Genomic DNA, 20,143 nt, shown 5'->3' on the forward strand with positions numbered 1-20,143 from the left:
CCGTCCCCCCCGTTCCACCTCCATCTCACTATGCATACAAATAAGGGCCACAAACACAGAGGCAGGAGCACAAACATGCACACAGAATCACACACGCCCTGTCATCCTCTGCTGAAGGTTAATCACGATCTCCAGTGTGACTTTCTGAGGGGTCACATCGGACCCTTACGCACAATAAGAGCCATGGCTCGTGCATGAAGGCGGCCCCCCAATAGTTCGTTGTATCCTCCGTGGCTGCGTGACATTTAGAACTAATAATGTGCTAATGATGCAGTATTTTCAGAGAGATGCCCCATGCTACCAGCAGCAGGTAGTGCAGCTTTCTCCTGTTTGCCCTCTGTAAAGTGTCAAACACTTAATTATTGTTCAATTTAACCTGAGACAAAAGGTGCCTGGGGATGTGCTCACGTCATCTGACATACAAGTCTTTTCAGTCACCATATCAACGAGGCATTTACAGTAAAAAAAATAAAAAGCACTGGTTGTAATGTGCACTTTTATTCTTGAGTGACCTTAAAGTTTCTGTGCTTGGGTTCACAAATAACCAATTTCAACCAACAGTTCCAGGTATAGCTGCTTTACAGCTACTCTTAGCAAACCTTAACCCTCAAATTTTATAAAAATTCAAGGACCAAACAAGGTGTCCTCACTCATTTTTTTTATTCTAACTTGTCCTCACAAACATAGGAGTCCACATGCACACAAACACAGTGTAGACACAGTGAGAGGTTGATGTAGTGTCAGTCCAAAACGCCCTCTGCTGAGAAAACAACTGTGCCCCTGCACACAGAAATGAAAGTGCATGTGAAAGCTGTTTTTTCGCAATTTGTTTCTGTTTAAGGAGATTGTCAACCGCTGAATACCAAAGCCTGACTGCCCCCTGACATTATTCATGGCACAGTGGACTCCACTCACTGAGTGGAGGAATCAGAAATTACTGAAGGGCTATTCAAAACAAAGAGCACTTGAACCATAAGAGCTGGCAGCCGTTTTCATCCCTTTTTTTCTCACCCTAATGTTCCATTCTTTTCTGCCAGGAGTTATATCATTGGTGCAATTTAACATCTGAGAGGAGGGAGGGATCTGGATTTTCATAATCTTATGATAAGGAAGGGGATTAAGAATAAAGAAGGGATTAATTCGCTTGATCTGCAAATACGGTAGACCAACGTTTTTTCCCCCCAGGAAGCAATATGTTCTCCCCCTTGTACAAACTTAAATATAACCCAGTTACTATTCTCTGAAAATACTTAATTTGGCCACATCATGTTGTGATAACATTTCACTCCATCTTCACCAAAGTCTGTCACACGCCCTGACCACATGATATGAACCATTAACGCAATAAATGAAGATAATAATGTGCGCAAATTATCCAAAATCAAGATGAACTAAATGGCAAGTGTGTGTGTGTATGATACAGTAATTACCCATATATGTAATTATGTAAAGTGGGGGTCATGCTAATTGGCCACTGAAGTGAGACAAAGACAGAACAACCAAAAGGTCCATCATAGCAGACAGTGAAATGGCTGGTATTCATTCACAGCTGTAAGGCAGATGGAAATGACATAATGGTGGCATCAGACTTGTGAGGATGACTCACACCCCAAGTAAAAGCTGAAATGCAAAGTGAGGATGTCAAAAATCAAAAAAAATGAACAACTTACATCAGCTTTGCAAGCCAGTACAGTTTTACTCACATATGCTCATGTGTTTTGTTACCTTAGTAAACCTTCAGTGAACTGCAGCTTCTCTCGGATTTAATTTGTACCAAGAACAGCTGTTGATTACGCTAAACAAAGGGGAGCCATGGATACGCCACTGATGTCACTACAGGTTCCAGAGAGAATAACATGAAGCGTGACTGTTTATGTTTCTATCTACAAATGGCATCGTTCTCGACATCTGAACCGAACTGAATAATGAATGGAAACCAAATAAAACAAAACAGAATCATCGCTACACCTGGGTTCACCACTCAAAATGTACTGTGACTTAAAAAAACAAAAAATAAAACATCACCGCACAGTGAAGAATTTATGGGCACTGTTTGGGAGAACAAGCACCACTGTAGCGACGTGTTCAGTCCAATAAAACTAGAATGGTGTGTTGTTAGAACAGTAGCAGCAACATTAAGGCAACACGACAAAGGTAATTTACTTATTCCATTTCATTTCATTTGACAGTGATAGTTTGAAATTTCAAATGTTTAAGTTTTATTTTTTTTTTTTTTTCATTATCATTACCATCAAGTCATGTCCCTGGAAACAAATTATGACGAGAAAAAATGATTCAAGCACACAAAGCAGTGTCTCCTACAGTTTGTATAAGCCATTCAGCACAGAGGGAGACAAGACAATCATCTTAAAGCCTGGTGCTTTATGAGGTTTATAATGAGCACTGATCTTCATCTGCAGTGGGGAGGGAAGATGAGGGTGATTAGAAGTTGATGCTCCCTCAGGCTTGCGATTATGGTAAATATACCAGTCGTCCCAGGGGATCATTAAAAACAGCTTCCTCATCCCCGTCCAAGTGACTGCTTATGTTATCGGACCCTCAGAGGAAAAGCAAAACCAGCCACCACCGCTGTGGTTTTGTAGGGAAACAGAGCTCACGATGACTATGAGAAGGTTAAATATTAATATAGGCATATTTTTGGGGCGCTAACATTTCTTATCTCATTGGGCTGGATGTTATGGCCAACAATGTTATCAGTTGTTTTTAAAATGAGTTGCTATTGATAATTATTGCAATAAATGTCAAATAATTAAAGAGAGATTTTTGCTCTTGCATTTCAGCTGCTTTTTTCCATTTCTATGTTTAAACGTACAGTATAATATACAGAGGCTATACGAACGTGCAACATAGAGTGTCTTATATCCTTTTTTCAGCACAACCTAGGCAATCTGATGAAAAAAATTTCATTTTCACCAACTTCATAAACTCACCTGAGCAAAAAGTACTCACAAATTTTAAAATCTGATTGAATTTGTGAAATTTGGAAATATGTCACAGTTCAAAGTTCACTTGGCTATTTTTTTATGAACAAAAAGAAATGAAAAACGGTCTATTTTGTGACTTCTGCACAATTATTGCTACTTTATATCACTACTCAAATTGTGATATGAAATGAATCATAACCTTGACTTAATAACACATAAGGTGAAAAAAAATGTTTTTAAAGCCTGAATGTGACCTATGAACACCCCCCCCCCCCCCCCCCCCCAAAGATGTCCATATAAGGAGTTGTGTGTATTATTGCACCTCAGTATAAATGAGAAAGCCAGAAACATAAAAGTAAACTAGATGAATTGAAATGATCTACACTCATCCAATCAGTCCATCTATAGCTAATTATGTCTCTTTGACAATAGATCCATGACAAATGTTTACTCAGCTATTCTGCTGGCAGGGAAGACTTTAAGCCACTGTTAAAAAAACAACAACAACAACAACAACAACAACACCAACAAAAAAAAAACCAACAACATGTTTGAGTCCACTGAGATATTCAAGGTCAATAAATGGACTCCCACACTCACTGTGATGGCACTGAAGCCACTTCACCCTGCACTGAGGTTTGCCCTTTGGGAGGTCCAGACTGAGGCTGTGACAGTCTTCAAGCTTTCACACACTTCTCACCTTCAGCAAAGAAACAGCTAGAAAGCCTTTGACATAAGACAGACAAAAAAGAATAAAACAATACGTAAGAGGTTAAACAGGTCACTGGGTGCCATATATCTGTATTTTTACAACAAATTGAATGGAACCTGATTTTCAAAAGACTCTGAGAAATGTGATGGCTCACTGATCATTCGCCCAGGACCTGCCCTGCAGTTGCTGTTGCTTTAGATGTTTTCAGACTGCTTTCAGCTCCCTATAGTCAAATTTAAAGAAAGTAGGCCCACTGATTTTGCTGAGCAGTCTGACACCTGAGCAAAAACACCTCTATGTGCGTGTGTGGAATCTTAAAAGCCTATAGTGCCAATATGTTCTGATTGGGAGAAATCATTAAATAATTTATCTTGCACATTGTATCTAATCAAGTCTGTTTCCAATTCAGAAATTATGTTTATTATGCATTATCATGGCTCCAGTTTTTCAGTGCAATTGGAAAAAAAAAGAGGAATCTACCAAGTTATTATTGCTGGGCAATGATTGGACAATGTGTGTGAAGGAAAGGAATTTCATATATGATCAATTATTAGATGATTTTTCCAAAAATTAAGCATAAGTCATGTACAGGGAGACAGTCCAGTAATGAGGAGTTAATGATAGGGTGGGAGATCATTTTCTGGAGCATTTTTTTTGCATCCTCTTCACAACCCATGTATCCAATTAATGAATGCACTGACACACCGTGGAAGGAAGTCTGAAGAAAGACGCTTAGACTTTAAATTCAAAATGTAGCCTGCCCTCACAGCCTTTCCAGGATCTCAAACCCTACCTTTAAGGTGAAAGCAAGTAAATGCATTAAGTTATTTGTATTGCCAATACACAATAGTCATATATTGATGGCTGTTGAAGTCATGGAGATTCACACAGCTGTAGCAGCATTAATTAATCAAGGTTTTGTCTCGTTGCAAAACAAGAAAGTATGGTGGACCTGGAAAGATTACAGGCAGGAGTGGGCGTGGACAGACGGATGACCAATCACAAAGCTTCGCTTACAGACGAGAACACAAACTCTTGTGTATATAAATGCCACGCTCTGTATGTTTTTCTCACAAATAAAGAGGGAGATAGATGAGTGAGGCGGATGAGAGATCCATCTATCTTTCAACAGAATTTCAGTGCATGACCCTCACTCCTTCCTTGATGCATCGCTGCAGTGTGCTTGTCATCTTTGCTTCCCACTTATTATTCTCCGAGAAAATCCACAGATTTGCCTCAGGTGCATTTTTCATTCTCCCTTTCATTATTTGCTCAGATTAATACAAGCAATGGTATCAGCGGTGGCGTGGTCGACTAAGCTGTGTCTAATAGGCTAGAGTCTAGACATACCCATACCAATTATCCACTGTAAATAGAATCCGTGCTTTGGCTCAAGGCTTTGTTTATTCAATTCTATTCACTTCATTTCCACATGATTATAATTAAAGAAAATAAACACCTGCTTAGAGGGTGAAGGCTCAGGTCTGTGAGGTGCACTGAGCGACGAGTGTCATTCCTTTGATATGTTGGTGTCATGTCAACTGTGATGAATGTAATGATTACATTAAGGGGTCATTACACAGCAGACGACATCTGACATGTTTATGTTCATAGCTTAGTTATGTACGTCTTCTGTCGAGTTCCACACTTTGTGAATGTGTTTAAAAATGGCACAGTTCCTTTAGCAGATGCTTCAGCTTAGGAATCCTTTTACTTCACTGCACATAAGTATTTGCTATTTCTAAGAAAACTCAATCATATAAACTATAAATAAATAATGGATTAATTTATATTTGATAAGTTAGCAAAAAAAAAACAGTTTTGCACATATAGACTTATAGTCTCAGTATATACTGTACGTTTTAACATAGTAATAGAACAAAAACAGCCAAAATGCTGTGTTCATAAACGTATGCAGTGATATTATATACATATTTTTGCCTATTATAAGAGATGACAAGAATAGATTCCTAACTTAATTTAATGGGAACATACTTGAAAAAATGATTGATCTGTCAAAAACTATAGACAGGAAGTTGCAAAGAGAAGGACAAACTTACAGATAAACCCATGGCGATGAAAGCAGAACATCCTTGGCAGAGCTAATTAAACTTGACTTTAACTGGGAGCACTTTCATCACCGTTTCTGACAAAAGCAATCATTAATAAACCGCATCTTTGCATGAGTCTGGTCTCGGTGCTTTGTCATATCTTCATCGAAATGCCCAAAATACCAAAAGCGAGTCATTATGCCGAGTTTATGAATGAGACACTTTCTTTAACAAAGAATTAAGCTATGAGTCAAAGGAACACCTTATTTTATTTGCCCACTGATGCAACACGACATCAGCTTACGGTGCAAAAAAAGAAAAGGTCTCAGCTCATCAGCTGCCAACCTGAAGTCATCACTGAGGCCGTGGTACATTGCAAGTGACACAAAGTCGGAATCTAAAATCTCAGCATAGACGGGGCTAAATTTTTCATGGATTTATCATGTTTTATTCATAACAACTCTCTCTCCACAATTATTTTTTTTCCTAACACTGCCACTGACAAGGAAGGTACCTGGTGGTCAACCTTGGAGTGAGCAGTTACAGTTAAAAGCTGCATTTGTGGAGCTTATTCAAATACATCATCAAAGGAGACTGTTGTGACCGGGCTGTCCTGTAGGAAAGTTATTCCCTGCTAAAGGCCCTGGTATACTTCCGCGCACATGTCGCATATCACAGATCCTGGTATACTCGTGCGTGAGGGTCCTGTAGTATCTGACTTCACCATCGGGCGCCGTTACAAGTCTGGACGCTGGGAATAGGATGCATTCCTACCAAAGAAGAAGAGAACCAATGCTACAGCTCCCTCGGACACGTCTGGTTCACAGACGAAAACGCATCATGTGCACGAAAAGTGACTCACTTTAATGATTTGCCTGTAGATTTCATCATCGGGGGATTGGTGGGCCACCTTTCCTAATACCAATTCCATAATTTCCATCGTCAGAGGTTTCACATTAATTTCTTTCTAGTTTAAGGGATTCTGAGTTCAATCATTTCTGTATCATTTCATTGTCACTACTTTTGTCAGCCTGTCTGTTCATTCTATCACTCGCTTTTCTGCACATTTATTTCTCATTCAGTGGCAAAAAAGAAGTTTCAGTTTCTTGTTTAATCCTCAAGCACAAGAGTGCAAGGGCAAAAAAAACGTGCACGCACACACAGACACAGAGGGTCAAAAGTTTGCTTTCACCCTTTTACTTAGACACAATAAACCTCACAAGTTTTTTTTTCAAGACGCAGGGAAACGCTGTAAATGTGCCACTTTTCTAATGTATGGATGAAGTGCGCTTGTATTCACAGAGTCCTCTGGAAATTCGTGTGGGCCGCTCACTTCTTTTCAACATGATTTATGTTTGCTACCAAGTCTTTCACTCCCTCTCTGTCAAACTCCTACAGAAACCTTCAGCTCTACAAGAGGAATTTACTGGCAGACATGAACATCAGAAATGTATGCAACCTTCCAAAATATCAACAGAAATCACAGCTCTGACAGGTGAACTTTTACATTTGCGCTCAATTTGTGAAGATTAAATCAACAACAGTATTCGCAGGGTGTACTGTCCTGCAAATATGCTTCAGCTCAAGGAAGAGCTGCAGTGCCTTTTTATGCAGTGCATATAAAGGCTCCACTAAATACCAGAGAGAAAGATATGAGGGCAGCTTAATAGAGACATGAACAAGAATCAATGTCTGACTGACTGTACACTTACCTAAAGGACCACTACAATCTGTATCATCCATCCATATTCTACCACTTTATCCTCCATAGGAGAGTCGCAGGTGTGCTGTGCCAATCTCAGCTGACATAGGGCGATAGGTGCACCCTGGACTGTTCTCAAGTCCATCGCAGAGACAAACAACCATTCACTCTCACATTCACACCTACAGTCAATTCAGAGTGTCCAATTTACCTAATCCCCATATTGCATGTTTTTGGACTGTGGGCGATAAAGCTGCAGCTAACGATTATATTCATTATCGATCATAATCGATCGTTTGGTCCATAAAATATCAGAAAACCTTAAAAAATGTTGATCGGTGTTTGTCAAACCTGGAAATGATGATGTTCTCACAATTTTACAATTGAAATTAAACAATTGAAAATATTGTTTTAATCATGAATAAAGCTTCAAACCGATTCATGGATTATCAAAATAGTTGTCGATTAATTTAGTAATCGGTTCATCGATTAATAGTTTCAGCTCTAGTGGGAGGAAACTGGAGAACCCGGAGAAAACCCACGCACACACTGGGAGAACATGCAAACTCCATGCAGAAAGGCCCTTGTTCCAACTGGGGCCCGCAATCTGTATCATATTTTACAGAATCCAGACAAAGGAAGTTGCGCTCTCATCTGTCTGGGGTATTTTCAGCCTATTTAAAACTTAACTGCCCGTGTTAACCTCTCCTAACGTCTGGTGCAGATGACCGTGGTTTCAAGAGCGCGTCACTGGCTATTGTGTTTTCACGTGCTGACAAATTCACTGTCACTGTAGAACTCTTTCATGGAGAGCAAAAGCTTCTCAGTCATCCTTCCATTGTTGCTGGACCTTTAACGTGTCTTTTCTTTTTTAACAAAATTACGTTTAACAAGACCAGTGAAATAGTTTCCTGATGATTTTGGATATGGGGGAGATTGTCAATAAAACCCTGCATGTCATTAATAGTGTTTTGATTGAGTTTCTATAAGCATCATTGCAAACTTCCCCCCTTCCCCCTTCCCCTCCCCAGTCTGAATGCCTGGTTACAGGGAATAAATTGGTATATTTTCAACATCATTATCATGCTGTTCAGTTCACTGCACTTATGGCTTGCAGACAAAAGTGCTGTCATACTGGAAGACATTTCAATTAGTGAGGAAATGTATCTTGGGAAAGTGGTAACTCAGAAATATCATGATAATGACGATTAGGATTTTATTAGCCTGCTAAAGAGGAGGAGCAACATCGCTGCACAATTATAGCACCGACACACACACTTAAATAATTACCACAAATCACTCATGCCAGTCGCGACATTTTTCTTCCCCCCCCTTTTTGCTTTGAGTTACAATGAGCGTGTGGCGTTTGTGTCTTCCACTTTATAGATTCCAATTTCTTTATGAAGTGTAAGACTGTAATTTATGAATTAAAATAAATGACGGTTGTGGTTGCGTCGTTGTTTCTGTCATAATGATTTTGGTAAATGTGAGCCTGATAACAGAAACATGGGTTTAATGAGGTACAACCTCTAAAATGATCACACAGATGACTCAACATACAAACTTAATGTAATTTATTACAGGGGCTGTTTTATTAGACGGAGGTAGTTCTAGCTTGATGTACCTGATAAAAATGACAACTGAGTCCATATCCTTTATCTGTTTGTCTTATTTAGCCGTTATGTCTTCAACAAAGAGACATCTAAGTTGTGTTAGTCAGCCTTCTTTCCATCCATCAGCTAACAAAATATTGATACTGACACTGGGGCAAAATGTGTTATAACAGTATAACATCAGTTCAAATAAGCGCTGCAAGTATGCTACATATGCAGTCGGTTCGCAGTTCAGCCAGGCTTTTTCTTTGATCTTATTACAAGCGGGGTTTTTTTTACGTATCAAGTGTTTCATCTCTTCATAAGTTTCCATTATAATCCGTTGTTCGCTTGGTGACCACACTTCTTCTCTATTTCTGCATCAGTAAATCTGTGATTGACATCTACTTCAAAAGAGACGCGAACAAGCAGGATAACTTACACCTGGCTTGACCAGCCATGCCTTCTCACCCTGGTTTGATGTTCGTGCAATGGACTAAGCCAGGATGAACTTAGTGGCACAGGTTAAGGTCGGCTTTCTCAGATATCCTGGATATCTTAATTCTACTTTTGTGCAACAGGACCCTGCTCTTCGATAAAATAGTGGATGAATATGTGAAAACTTAATATAACCTAAGAAGTGGGATTAGAGCAAGTGAACCCCTCGCATTTCACAACAATATAAACATAATTATTAAGGATTATTTCTCACCACAGTTTCAATGACGCATATCACATTTGCCGCAAGTACATTTCCTGTTTCTGTTTCAAAGTAAAAGCACCCCACTGTTTTAGTTCACGCACTTCATTTTCATCAATATTTCATACTTTATTATAAAATATTTGCAGGGCCGACAGAGATGCAGCCTCATAAAGACGAGTCCTGATATTTAGTTGATTACAGAGCTGTATTTAAAGGGTAAACCTTGCGTAAAACATAGCAGCAGCTGCACAGCAGACACGCTCCATGTGCGAACAACAGGGAGTGAGACACATACTCCAGGGAGAGATGAGGAGCAAAGGAGAAACGACTGAATATCAGAGGAAAGTAACTTCACATAGTGTGATCTGAGCAGAGAAGTGTAACCAGCACAGAGCTGTAATCAAAGCAAAAGTTAAGACTTTTAATTAACAAAAAGTCTAGTTCACACAAAGTAAAGAGTGAACTTAATTCAGTGTAGTAGTGTAATTGTAACTGGGTTTAAATCCTAGGACGGGTCAAGGGCTGGGTTGTCCCAGAGCACCATTGCTCCCCAGGCGCAGATAAGACGACTACTCCTGTGCCTAGTGTGTGTTCACTTCTGGTGTGTAAAAAGGATGGGTTAAATTTGTATGCCTGTTTTATTTGTGTGTTGTTGTTTTTTGCTCAATATTAAAAGAAATCATTCAAATTGAATCATTTTGGTTTGTGGACAAAATAAGACATTCGAGAGCATCATTATTTCCAGATTTTTACATTTCCTGACATTTTACAAGCCAAACAAGTAATTCATTAATCGAGAAAATCGTTACTTGCGGCCCTACAGTATACTAAATTAGATCTGATATTCAGTTGTTCAAATGTACAGAATACTGGCCTTTACTTCAATTTACTTTACGAAAATATATTTTATTGATTTACTTTATTTACACTTTATTTATTTATATTAGACATTATTACTCTTGGGATTTTAACTCTTATATACCATGACACTTACTAACATCTCCTGGGATTCAGGGCCAGTAAGTCAGAGTCCAACATATTTGATCTGTATAATATTTAAAAGGTCATGTGGCTTATCGCACTAATAGTACAGAATCCACATCACTTTGCGTGGATATCTGCAGAAGGACCTGCCAATGTGGTTCATGTAGGTGCTGCAGCATCAAGAGCAAACAGGTTTCATAGGTGGAATATTGATAATAGCTATATTAAATATTGAGTGTGATGATTTGTACAGAGGGACCATACACGGTCCAGATTCAGACCCAGACACTGACCTACCAAATGACAGGAATAAAACCGATAAATCTTGTGGATTATTAAATGTTGACAGAGCATTTGCACTTTTACTGCAGCAGCTTTTCTCTCCTTTATGGCTCTGGTTAAGCAGTCGGAGAAAGTCACAGCGCTGTCGCATGCGTTGCAAATCATTTTGACTCAAGTCAGTAAGTGTGATGTGCAAACAGATGAGAGAAAAGAATAGACTTTTTTAAATGTGACTGTCGCAAACAAAAAGCATTAAAAAGTACTTTTTATTTTAAAGTAATACTAGGCAACATTTTAGATTAGACACAAGTGCCCCCCACAGCTGCAGAGTGTAATTGCACTGTTGTAAATAACATTCAGACAACACGACACGCCTCAGATCAGCACAACGTTGCAGAAAACCACAATGTCATCCAACAAGGTACAATCATTTCTCATGTTTTCCAGGAATATAACGTATCTCAAGTTGGAACAAGTCAGGTTTATACTTCTGCGTTGCCTCCACGCAGTAGCTACGGGAAGTTTCCCACTAGCACGTCTAACCCCAGACCTGTGGAGGCGTCATTTCACAACAGAGAAAGTTGTCAGATTTAGTGGTGAGCTCATATGCTATGGCTGCCAGGTCTATGCTGTTGTATAATAATGAAAAAAGTGACGAGGACAGAATATGTGCTGATCACGTTCACGTCACGTCACAGATATTGGCCACAGATGATGTCAGTTGAGTGTAGACTTTTCAAATGAGCATGTGTTCAATTATAAATTGTAGTTCATTCAAAGTGAAGAACTTACAGGGTAACGGTGGTTAGAACATGTTTTTCTTTTTCATGGTTATATCACAGGCTTACTCCTCACCTCGCAGCACAAGCTCTTAAGAGGCAGAGGCAACGACCACAACCCTGAGATTCAAGCAACAGCAGCACTACAGACACTTTGTTAACTGACAGCATAGTCACCTGGGTGAAGGTGGTCATTCCAAGCTACTGTGTTTGGAAAAATCAGGCATAAATATCCTGATCCAAGGGACACGAACACTGACTTTAGGCTGCAATGACTAATGCAGAAAAAATAAATCACAACTGTTTTAGCAATATTTGTTTGAGATTCACCGTTTACCTTTATTACTATGACTACGGTCAAGCATTGAACGGTAGGTGGCCAAGAAAAATAAAAAGTATGAGAAATTAATGTAAATGTACCAAGTCTTTTACATAATTAAACACCTTGTCTGTGTACCTAGTGTGTGATGATATCTATGATATGATATCTGAGGGAAGAATTATAGTTCAAAACAAATAATCCCTTTTTTGCTAGGGACACATTGTAACCCCTCAAAAACACCTTGAGAACAGAAGAAGTGGTCAATGGAAAATGAGTTTGGTATACAGTCTGAAATATATGAAAGAACATTCAGAGGCTTTACTTCTATCCCAGTTAAAAGCCCCTCATATGAGAATGATTAAAAGGCATGTATGTATTGTTACTACAGGTTATAGGATATTTTATTGCCAACAGTAGTTACAGTATGAAATTCAAGGAACAGAACAACCAACACTAAAGCAGATTAATTTGTAAATGTACCCACTATTGACTCTTTATTCACACAAAATAGAAACTGAACAGTTTAAAGTTCTCAATGAGTGTTACTAACTTGAGTTCTTTCATGATTATCTTTTATTCACACGCCTAAATTGTAAACAGTAAAATGATTATGATGGATTTTTGTTTGTCTGTATTACTTTAAGAAGCACAATTCTCAGACTTGCTTAATTATTATTCAGGAACTTCGGGTATTTATCATAATAAGTACATGTACTGACACATGACAACAATGACCCTACAAATGAAAAACTCTAAGCTCAACATCAAAGTCTACAAAATACTACTCGCTTTGCACATTCTCATCTGATCTGACTGCTGTGTAACATACATGCTCACAAAATTACCACACAAACGGATAAAGTGAGTTTAAAACAACAAACTGTCACTGCAGCAAAAAATATTGTGTATGAACATTCTTAGAAGACACTGGGGTATGACATTCTCTAGTCACTGGAAGACGACATAACAATGCTCGTCCTTGAAAGGCAGCTCTCAAATGCCAGTCATAAAAAAACACCCACCAACAGGACCTAAGCTGCACGAGACACAATTTCCATAAAATGTTTTATCCGTTTGTGAAAAGTAAAACTAGTATCCCACAACATAGCTGCAGCAATATTATAGTTTATGCTTAAGAAGAGTTATGCATGTAGTGCTCCTAATTTCTATGTAGCCCATTCATGCATTAGCTCAAAATGCATTTTTTTCATCTTCAACAAGTCTTAGGTTTTAAGGTTAGAAAGCGTTTTATGTCAAAATGTAGTTTGATCTGCTGTATGAATTGACTGAAGCGATGTGGACAAACAGGATCGATCTTTCATGGTCAAGCTGTACAGTGTTGAGTCATCATGTGTTGAACATGTTGTCCCCTACAGCCTCCATGAATGACACTCTATAACATTCTGTAATACCGCTGTATTTGCTGACGCGTGTATGACCTTCAGTGTTTGGCCTTTTGAATAAGTCCCCCTGTGGATGCATATGTCCTGAGGATAAGGGTTCTCCCACCGCCTAAGTAAAAAGCTCTTAGCAAAGCCCTTATAACAATATGATACATGCCCGCAAGCAGCAGCGGATATAAATGATGATTTGCACAAAGAATCTAAGACATAAAAACAACAAAAAAACACTGATTCATTGTATTAGATTTAAAATCTTAGCAGTCTGAGTTTATATGTTTAAACGGTTCAAAAAAACAAGTCGGGATTGGTTTTTGCTGTGCAAAGGCTTCGTGCAGTTATTAGTTTTGATAAAGCACGTCGAGTCTCTCCCACTGTACTTCACACAGTGTGTGTTGTCATATCAAACATTCTGTTAATGAATGCCTGTTAGCGCGAGTGTTTGTCATTCACTTCACAGCCTTAAGCCATTTATAACCTAGTGATTCAGAGTCCCACTGTGTAAATACATTACCCCACGAGAGAACCAGAGCTGTGGCGCCGCCTTGTCTTATTGCTAATGCTAAACACATCACTGTTATATGCTGGGAAACTAACAATTATGTATAGCGTCACTTGGGAATCATCCTTTGCAATATCAGCTTTTCTCTATCTCCCAGATCACCATTCTTTTCATAAAACCAGTCCACTGAGTCTCTATTGTGAATAGATTATCGGAATACTTTATAACCATTTATGTGATGTTCTATCATCAGTTGTATTACTTGTGTTAGGAAAAGGTTGCTTGGGGTTGTATTAGAAATACTATCTGGTGGTTTAGGATGGAGGACTTGCAAACTTGCAAATGTTAAACCACAACCTGGTCATCATGTGTAGTAAACATGTCTACACACCGAATGACATAATGTGTGTAGCAGTAAGACTCACCACAAAGATGATTCCACACTTGTCTTTGAGAGCCACCGTCCAGGGCTGGAACCTGCTCCTCCTCACTGTCAATGACATAAAAAACAGAGCACTGAGGGGATTTGCCCACCAGCTTAAAAGATGAAAACAGCTACGCAAATATTGATGTCCAAGTTGCACCAAAATAGAAATGATAATGCAAAAGCTTCAAATGGACAGAAATTCTGTCTCTCCAGTTTCCTCTGTGATGTTGCAAAAAAAGCAGTTTGAATGGAAGTCTATGGGATAATTACCTCAATTCTTACTTGAGTTATAATGTCAGTAAAGAGTTAAAGGTCTTATTTAATTCCAGGTTTTCTTAAATGATGCCAATTTTGTAAATTATGTTCCCATTTTGAGGACAGTAACTGATAAAGTATGGATTTTATGAGTGGAAACCAGTGTAAGTGATGCGATTCTGGAAATCTATGGAAAACAGCCACAGCTACAGTATGTGTGACAGTAGAGGAAGGTGGAGGAACACCAGTGTAATGTCCCGTCCTTTGCAGATTTACTGAGAATCCACAGCACTTGGAAGCAGGAAACACTTTGGTGCGACGGATCATCAACAAAGTAGGAAGTCTTCAAACTAAGTTTTCCACTCATGGTTCAGCTGGTTTCAGAGTAATCAGTTCTGTGTTCTGGTGAGTGAAATATGATGTATGAACATCTGCTCTCCAAATGAGTTTACACTGGAGTCGTGGCCCATTATCTCTGGGCAAAGATAATCATTTCAGTTCTATCTTTTAAGCTGTGTGATAGAAGAAGGTGCAGCAGAGGTGGGAAAGAGCCAGATGGATATTACGCTGACTTTTGAGGAATGGAAGGCAAACAAAAAGGGTTGTGGGGGAGGAAGGGAAAACTCAATCTTCCATTTCGGAGTGGGTTTTTTTTTCCTCCCCTTCGTATCTGTCATGACTTTTGTGTGTTGTGTCCTGATGACAGCAAGCTGGTGAACAGACAGGTGAGGATCCAACTCTCACAACACATGCCAGTCACAAAGAATGCATAGAAAAGAAGAAAGGGTGAGCAATGCATAAAGAAATGGATACAATACAAATAATTTATTATTTGATATTCTCATCCTACACCTGCCTTTACTATTAAAACTCAAAAGCATTCATCTAAAAGACCTTTTTGGCTCAATGGGAGGATGAAGAATGAAGGCTCGAGTATGTCTCCCTGGCATATTTTAAGAAAACATTGATTCAAAACTCACAATCATCAATGAGTGAGCCATAATTTGACAATATTCAGACAACTATCTTTGACAGTAAATCACTGTAATTTGCCACTGAGACACTGTTGTTTGTCTAACTTCATTTCACAACACGCTGATCTGACTCACTCCTACTGTTTGGAGCCGTTTCTTTTCGACACAGACGTATCACGTAGGTGACATCACCCTGCGTCTGGGACACACAAGATGTTAAGAGCCAGCGATTCTTACAAAAGCTGACCATCTGGTCAAACTCTGTAACCAGGCAACACTAGCCAAGGTGACCAAGGATTAATAGTTCCTTTGCAGTGAAGCAGTCCTTCAGTCTGGCCTTTATTGTGTTGTGCATATTTTTGTCTATATGGTCTGACAGGAGTTCAGTTCTATGGCCTCAATGAAAGTGGTACTTTTGACACGAACACGTAGGAACTGTCTGTGCAGCTTCCAATTCCTATTGATGCTTATGGAAATAAGAGGGGTGAATTCAATAAAGAAAGGCTGTAACTTCAAAAAAAAAATAAAATACTTGACTTGATAAAATCGGAATTCTGAAAATAAATCGATTCTGAACAAGTTTGCACAAAAAAGAAAATTACATTCCACATTATGGAGAAAATCCATCCTTAGTTTTTATTTTTCAGTTTTGGAATTTTTACACTGAATGCAGTTTATTACTACAAATTATTTTCAGTGAGAATCTCACAGAAACTTACAGAGGTAAAATCAATGTCTTATCTCCTTATTTGACATTAGAACACAAAACATAACAATAACATGGTTGTAGAATTATTATTACTCAAAAACCATAATCATAATCTAGGCTGAGATAACCTAGGCTTAACTGGTCAACAATAGCAACCGTTTACTCACCTCCACTGTAGAAAAGGGTAGCACACCTGATATACTTTATCAGTTACTGTCTATATTCAGTTAGCTTTTCGTTTAGTTAGCTATATAGCCATCAAATAAAACTACACACTAATATCTTAAGTTAGCGTTACATGGATCCCAGCTCAAGCACATATTACGCTGCAGTAACGTTAACTTAAGTAAACAAACGTAACTAAACACGTAAACGTACCTGCGCCAGTACTCTGTACTCGTCATGGATGAAGCGGAGTCTGGCGGTGATTTTAAATCAGGCGCATGTCTGCGCTTCCGCTCTTCCGCTCTGCGGTTGATGCCGTGCGCGTTCGGGTGCTTCGTGAAATGTGTCGTGTTGCCGCCGATCTTAGTGGCGATATCTATTTAACAAGTTACGTCGCGCTGTATATTAGTATTACTTTTGTTGAAATGTAGCCACACTTTCGACCTCGGTGGCATTTTCAGCCCCTTCGTCACAACACACTTTCGTGTAGTTAACACAGATACACGAGAACCCGGTCTGTGGGCGTAACAGCGTTGTATTCTTCCTGCACGCCGCAACCACGTGTAATGCTACAGCCAATCACCAGCAGCATTATCAGATCTCGATCACGTGATTAACACCGAAGGTGCCTTTTTGCAGGTGCCTCTTTGCCTCACAGCAAGATGTTTCACCAGTTTGGATACTGGTTCAACCTAGGACCTTTCTGTTTGACAATTGCATATTTGCATGTAGCCGTAGAGAATGTAACCTCCCACAGTCCAAAAACTTGCAGATTAGGTCAATTAAATTAAATTAAATACTCTAAATCGACCGTAGGTGTGAGTTTGAGTGTTCGTCTCTGCATGTTGGAGCTGTGATGTACTGGCAACCTGTCCAGGGTGTACCACCGCTTTGATCCCTTACCTTTTCAATGGTCCATAATATGATGGTCCATAATAATATGAATATGATAATATGAACCAGTTAGATATTAAGGGAACAATGTGGCAACACACATGCTGTCTAACACAGTTGTTAGCTACGGAAGGAGACTTCAGCTGTCTCATGCACACTGCATATTTTATTGATACTCTGTGGTGAAGTGTTTTGTAGTAAATACCTGTGAGTGCTTTGGATACACAAGGGCCATGGTCTTCAGTGGGCTGTTAATGAACTGTCTCTCATCCACCATGGTAGCAGCAACAATCTGGAGACTCACTGTGTGAAGTGGTTTTTGTTTCTTTTTTTCTTGCAGCAGTTCTTGGGGTGCACATGCCCATCTACTTGTTTCACATCCAACAGATCTATTTTAATTGACCTTACTCAATGTTTGGTAATGAAATACTTCTACATCTTGAGCCTATTCGCTTTCTTGTTGAAGGTTATCTTTTTGTTGTTTCTCTAGCAACCATAGTGCGACAGGACCTCAAGAAATCCATGCTGTAGTAATGAGAGTGCACGAAATATACTGTGAGCCATAAAGGGTGCTAGTTTTATTTAACTTTCATTCAGCGCTTGGCCAGCTAGACCCCATCCCATGTTTATGGTTTTTATGCAAAAAAAAAAACTCTTCAGGCAGTGGCTTTAAGTTTAATGAACATGTTTTAGAGACAACCTCTTCCGATTCTGATTCAGACTGAAGAAAATGTTATTAATTTCAAAAATATCAGTTCATAAAATATTAAGAAGTGAAACTTTTACTACAAATTCTATAAATAATTAATTGAGTTACACAGTTTTTTTGTCCAAAAAAGCCAACCTAATATGTTGAAAAACTCAGATGCGATGTTTTTTGGTTAAGCATTCCTTATTAAATCACGGTATGTTAATTTTCATTGTGTTCCCTCAGTACTTGATTTTAATGCAGTTAATAAAATATTATCTGCAGCAGTGACTTTCACAACCCTCATTTGTTCCCAAATATCTGTGCAACCTCTCTTCAGCTGGATTCATTTACTGACAGTAAAATACTAAAAAAAATGTGTATGTATCAAAAGCAACACAAACATGTATATTATTTACAGAAAATTAATAGTATATTTAGATGTGACCTGTCCTTCAGTGGTGGAATAAGGTCTGGCTGAAGTGAATTATGGTCAGAATCTTCTCTGCCAAGTTAATCCCTCTCCGTACACAGAGATGAGAGGATAGGCAGGACAGAAACATTTTAATTTGGAGATGTACAGTTGAAACATTGTTGTAATGTTTCAAGAGCTTTATGGGGAAATCTTTCTCTAAGCTTCCGGCGCAGAGCAAAGCCATTCCTTTAAATTTAAATTACAGTAAAAGCCTTCCTCGTGTGGTGACCTGAGATGTCAGCCACTTACACTAAGGGAGGGTGTCTGTCAACACCACATTTCAGTTATTTGTTGTATTGAAAGGTTTTAGCATCATACGCTTGGTGCTGTATGTTCTCACATGTGTCATGTTGACAAATCCACATGATCATACAGAGAGTGGCCCATGTCCCAGGGCAAGTGTTGCTACTTCTTTTGACTTCCTCCAATGACTTTCCCTTTACCCAACCCTCTATAACTAGGTCAATCCTGACTGTGAAGTATGGATACATTAAGGTCCACAACCCACCAGCCCCCAAATATCCAATATAATCCCACCACCTTTGATCATGATTTCCTCCTAATCTAGTTGAAAGTGCCAAAGGCAAAATATCCTTTCCAGATAGGATACCTGCTTCTTCTAGTGGTGAAATACTAGTAGTAAATGCAATCATTTGTACACTGACAGTAGCCTGAGTGATTGGATGAATCAGCAGCGCGTCCACATCGAGTTTCTGTTGATGTGAGCTTTAAGACAGAGCTGGGGGGGAGGGACGGGAACTTGTGCTGCCTCCTTTCTGTTCAAACTTCATTATAAGTGATTAAAGGGACTTTGCAACACCGCATCATCTGGTCAGATGGATTAGCAGAGGGGAGATTTTGTTTTACTGCGTTTTAACAGACTGTGTCTCTAATCCCGACACACACACACACACTCAAAATCACCTGCCACCACCACCTGCAAGGATGTTTTGTGCCCCGCTGTTTAAGCCGATAAAAGTCGATGGACAATGACATTGAAAGTCATTAAATTAATACGAGTGTTATTGACGTGTTTTCTATAAAATACAATATACGTAGGTACAGATAGTGGACTCCTCTCTCTCTGGCATTAACACTGACCGTGTCAGGACCAGTCGTCCTTATGGAAACTAATATCTGGTGATAACGAGGCAGAAATTAATTTCTAAGGAACTGGTTAAGTTTCATGCTAAGATTTAAATAGTGGTTAGGTTAAGGTCAGGGTTAGGCTTTAACACATTCTGATTAAGGGGATTTTTAGGCTGGAAATAAATGAGAGTCCTTAAAAGGATAGGTGAGCAAACCTGTGTGTGTGTGTGCATATGGTCCTATAAATTTGCTCCACTTTCAAACTCCCTGCTGTCTGTAGCCCTGATTTCTTTGACTGATTTGCAGCTGCTGCTGCTGCCGCCAGGTCTCTAAACCAACAACCTGTATGCATGTAATAATCAAGCTCCTTAGCCCAAAATATCAAACCTCTCAGTGTGACACATACTGCTTTATTGGTTTAACAATAAATAATGGCAGATTTCTTTCATTCAGACCTTTGGATTAATCCATTACCTTGAACTTGTTACCATTT

The 20,143-nt window shown here is 39.1% G+C and overlaps 1 protein-coding gene across 5 annotated transcripts in view; it reads right to left on the reverse strand.

Annotated features, from left to right (window-relative positions):
* The window catches only part of ntng1a (netrin g1a), a 241,641-nt gene that overhangs the window by 165,843 nt on the left and 55,655 nt on the right, over positions 1 to 20,143 (reverse strand). For 4 of the 5 annotated variants that reach the window (XM_058624052.1, XM_058624086.1, XM_058624095.1 and 1 more), the window contains exon 3: positions 14,400 to 14,464. The gene's annotated coding sequence lies outside the window, so the exon portion shown is untranslated. Of the gene's footprint in view, positions 1 to 14,399; positions 14,465 to 16,717; positions 17,027 to 20,143 lie in introns of those variants that run through there. The other variant, XM_058624060.1, reaches the window with a different exon arrangement.

The sequence above is a fragment of the Solea solea genome, chromosome 1, assembly GCF_958295425.1.
Source record: "Solea solea chromosome 1, fSolSol10.1, whole genome shotgun sequence".
Lineage (NCBI taxonomy): Eukaryota > Metazoa > Chordata > Actinopteri > Pleuronectiformes > Soleidae > Solea > Solea solea.